General features: G+C 44.3%; 1 protein-coding gene across 3 annotated transcripts in view; it reads right to left on the reverse strand.

The window, feature by feature from the left end:
• LOC105565087 overlaps positions 1-4,998 on the reverse strand; it is a 67,950-nt gene that overhangs the window by 22,089 nt on the left and 40,863 nt on the right. The gene's annotated exons all lie outside the window — the stretch shown is intronic.

The raw sequence follows: 4,998 nt of genomic DNA on the forward strand, positions 1-4,998 counted from the left end.
AAATAAATTATGAAATCGAGAAAAATCGCTCTGCGTCCTTCTTTCCCCATGAATATTATTTTCTCCTGGTAGGCGTTTATCTTTTTAACGCTATGGTAAATTTAAGTACACTGATAAAAAAAATATCTTAATCCAAAAAAATATTACTTTACTCAAGAAAATTATTCGTTAGGTGGCTCCTAATAACTTATTAACTTAAATTTAAAAAATAATAAACAAATTAAAACATGCATTGCTTTAATTTAAGTATTTATTAAATATCAAAGAATAGACCATTTTAAATTTAAAAAATTTTATTTTAATTCTGTAAAGTGTTTACTAAGATGTAATTTTCACAGCGAAGAAAATTGGATTTCCTATTTAACAAAAACAATTATTCCATTTAATGAATAGTATTCTGTACCTCATGAAATCTTTATTTGATATACGTTTACTAAAAAATTATTTCAAAACGGTTTGTTTCAAAGTGTAAAATAAATTTTCTCTTATTCTCGCAATAAAAATCAACTAAACCGCCAGATCGATCGAAAAATCCGCGTCACGACCGCAATATCAGATTTTACTTTGCATTTCGAACAATAAATGCTCAGATCCGCTCGTATTCAGCCGCGTGTGCGAGGGAGCCCGGGTCTCATGTTATTTGCATGATGGCCGCTGATTGGTATATGGCTTGTAAATGAGAAGCTTCATCCCCCGGCGGGTAACCACCCCCGGACGGGCCTGACTGGCGGGTACTCGATGGAGAACCGAATGGCGTGTTTCGAAAGGCACCCGAAGGAGTAGCGCCCGCGCCGCGCTATCAGTATTTATGACATGCTAATCCCCAGTTACGAATTCCGCGACATTCCGCGGCGGAGAGCCGCTCATTCGGAAAACGTCATCACTCGGCGAAACGGCGCAAGAAGGAGGTAAAGTCGTATTTGACGAATGCGGATCAATGTCACTACTTGCTGCATCCCCCCCGCGCTGCCTTTTTTCCGAGCACGAAAGCCATCGCGGAAAAATCGAAGACGTCGAATGTATTGATCGAGAGATTCGGTGAAAAAGAAATATAAAAGGAAAAAAAGAGAAATCTAAGTACGAATGACACGTGTGCGTATACAAGTTTTTTTATCGAACAACAGAAAAATTAATTTCCTAGAAGAAAGATGTCTGTTTTCATTGAGATCCTTTAGGTGATTCTTACAGCATTTTCTACTCGCAAATTGGAGAAATCATTGGAGCTAAATTTGATCATCAAACATTATCGAGATTGCACCGCTGAGTGCTCTTCTGTGTTCGACTTTTCTCGCTTATATGTACATTTTCCTCGTAATTTTGCTGTCGCGCTCGTCAGTCGATTCCTCGTTCCTATTACCGATTTCGATTGCCAAGTACTTCCCCATCCCCGTTTGTCACGTGCTATATATTTCAATTTTTCGTCTTCATCTTTCACTCGTGAGAAATCCGTCGCGGGAGCAGCTCGAGCGAGTCCTGCCGGGCGTGATTATTTGCAAGGAAAAATCCGGGATTGCCCGGACGGAGGCGGGCAGGACGATCTCGCGAACGTTCTGGCATGGCGCCACGTCCTCCGTTTACGCCATGGCGCGGCGTGGCGGAAAAAGGAAATGGCCGTAAAGTTTTTTCCGAGGAATATGCCGCCGACCCGAGGAAGCACGAAAAGGCGCGTTAACGCGACGCTGGGAGAATTAGCATAACGGCCAATCTCGTTTCGCGTTCTCCGCGCGCTCCCTCCTTCCGGCGCGCGGGGATTTATTCGCGCGTGTCCCGCGATCGTTCGCGCGAGCGGAGATTTTGCGACAAACGCATTAAGGGGATGCTGGAGTGATTCTGCACGTTTGGCACCTTTTGCTCCTAGAACTGTCAATTCGTGAAAATTTGTGTAATATACAAATTATGGGGCTTTTGTCTACGAATCGACAGTGTTTCACTATTCGCACTAAATCAGAGAACAGCATGGTATCATTGAAATTAAGTTTAGAAGCCTAACAAAAATCTATTTACTCGAATAAGCCATAGATTAGGTAACCTATAACTTAAGCCAACGGCACACGATACAATTTTTCTTGCTGGATTGCTTACGTGAACCAATAAGGGTGTAGAGTTTTAGATCAGGCGACTTAAAGCTAAATCCTGATTATCTCACGTGAGTAATCCAGTAAGAAAAATAGTATCGTATGCCGTTGGCTTTAATCGAGTGAACAGACTTCTTGTTAAGCTCCTAAACTTAATTTCAACGATACCATGCTGTTCTTTGACCTAATCTGAATAGTGGGACACTATCGGTCTGTACACAAAAGCCACATAATTTTTATATTACACAAATGTTTTCACAAATTGACACACAGTTCTAGGAGCAAAAGGTGCGAAAAGTAACTTTTACTTCAATTGGTCAAATTTCAATCTAATCCGTAGTCTGATACAGGCTTAAGGGGACGCTGGAGTGATTCTGCACTTTTGCCACCTTTTGCTCCTACGGACTTTATGCGTGGTCACGCGTGCATCCAATATTTCGGATACAGTTCGATCTCAATCCGCGGGATAATGTGTCATGGTACTTTTATGTGCGATATCCTACCAAGTCGAAACTACTGTACTGGATGCAGCAAATTATTTATCTTCAACTCACGAGAAACTGATCTCTTATTCTCCTGTAACTTGCACACAGGAGTTGCAGGATACTCACGTTTAATCGAGAATATCTCGAGTTTTAACTGCTCAAATGTAAAAATGCTCCAAATATTTTAAAAATATTGTTGGTTTTGGCATCGCTAAATTTGCAGTAAAAATGTATACTTGTGTACAATTTGAATGAACTCGAGTAAATTTGAAAGAATTTCATCCGATTTGAAAAACATGAAAAGATTACGTGAGATTTCTCTTGCGTATCTCACGATTAAGAGATATCTTATCCTTTTTTTAAATTAAAGTATTTGCAAGAGATTGTTTTACGCTTGCGCGCGCGCGCAGCTTCTGAGAAATAGATTAAATCTTGAAATCATATCGGCAGACATCTCTCGTAGCGAGGCTCTCACCGGCGTTCATTTGGCGGACGTTAAACCTCGGTTAGCTGATTTCGCTCGTATCTCGTAACGGAAGCCCGTCCTCGTCGAGGAGGAAGTCGAGAGTCGTCGCGGGAGAGGATTTCGAAGACAACGTGCACAGGCGAAAGGGAGGCAGTTCGGAAGGACGTGGCGACGACGAGGGTGGGGCGCTCATGTTTATATGCATTGTATTGCTAAAACCCTTTTAACCGAATTACATTTAGCGATTCTAGTGCCGCTTCTGTGTCTACGTAACTTTCCCTCCCACCTTCCCTTCTTCTCTGTCATTCTCGTGGCCCGCCTCGCTCCGTCGCCACCTCCGTCTCTCTTTCACACGCTCCGAGATACGGCGCGTGTCTACGTATGCGAAGAGCTACTCCATCCGCCTTCGGGAGATCCCATACGACGGTGGTGAGCTGATGGCAAGGTTGATGGTGTGGGGAACGGTGGGCCGATGGATGAGTGGCGGAGGGACCGAGGACGGGGGACGCGAGCGCGATGGGGCTGGATTCCAAGAGTCGGAGAACGGCATCCCTGAATCCCTGATTCTCTTGGTAAACAAGTGCTTGGGTGATTCACTGCTTGTTCACTCCTATCGGCCGTCGTTTGTTTCTAGACGCCATTGCGTTCTACGATTCTACCTCGTTTTCCGGTCTAATGGATTTTGGGGGCCGTCGAGGGTTGCTTCGAGAGTCCCTCATGTCCCCCCCCCCTCTCTCTGTTTTCTCTCAAACTAGACATCTTCTAGCATTTTCAAATGTAGGCCCTGTCTAAAAATGTATGAAAATTTTGATGCTACCAATGATCTGGGAATGCTGGTAACGAAACGTGTTTAGTAACAGCATTTACGTGAATTTATCGCGTCATCAACAGCGGTAGCTCGGCATTTCCATTAAAGATAAAATAAACGCAGATTTTATATATCATAGTTATTCTATTGTAACATAGAATTTAATTTCTTTCTTTTATAACTGCATGTAGAAAAACTAGTATAACATAATCTGGAATAAAACGAATTTTCCAACATAATTTATATTAGTATTCTATTTCTAAACTTGTACACGTTTATAGATCTAATTCAATTTATACCGGGAAGTTTAAAAAATTTCGATCCATTTCTAGAAAAAAATTTTTGGGAACGTTTTCGATTATTTCTCACTGTGATTTAGAAGAAAATGTAATTTCAGCGCAATGGTATCGTGAGATATCTCGAGGGGGTCAAGCACCGCCATCTTTAACTTAGAACTCCCCACAAGGATCGCGAGATGTACGTCCCTGCCTTGGCTCGCGCGCATCTCGCGGCAGAGTCCGTCATTAGCGCTAACAAGGTTAGCCTGGGGCTGAGGGGGGCGGCGAGGGGCCAGTGGGGGGAGGCCGAAGGGGGATACCCACCCGCCTCCAGCGACCTACCCTTTGCTCGCGCAACACATACACACGTGTACACGTGCGCGAGCGCGTGTACGGGCGCGTACACACGTACGAACTTGCGGCCGTAGCTTCCTTAGAACAAGGGGGGGGATAATAAGATCTGCGACAATCAACCCCAACGACGACGACGCCGTCATGACGCTCTCTCGGACGAGCTTTCAGGCGACGTCCGTCACGTTACGTGCACATCTACCTCTCTTCTCTCGTTCTCTCCATTCTCTTGCCCGCCGTCCCTTCGTCCCTCTTCCCTTCGTCACACATGCCTACCTCTCTGCCTCTATCCTGATTTCTACATCTACCTATATCCGCCTCCATCTTCATCATTCTTCTATTCTCGGCTCTCTTTCTCGTTCCCTCCTCTTTGTCCTCACCGTCGCCTCTCTTGTCCAACTCGCCCAACTCGTCATCCCTCCCTATCCTCTTCAAGCTTCTTGTTCTCACCACTACGGTGTACTTGGAGGTAGGAAGCTATCCAGTTTCCACGACCGCCTTCCCTGCACGATTCCGTCAACATTTCGTTCCGACC

Source organism: Vollenhovia emeryi, unplaced genomic scaffold (assembly GCF_000949405.1).
Source record: "Vollenhovia emeryi isolate VEMERY1.0 unplaced genomic scaffold, V.emery_V1.0 DF939155.1, whole genome shotgun sequence".
NCBI classification, from domain to species: domain Eukaryota; kingdom Metazoa; phylum Arthropoda; class Insecta; order Hymenoptera; family Formicidae; genus Vollenhovia; species Vollenhovia emeryi.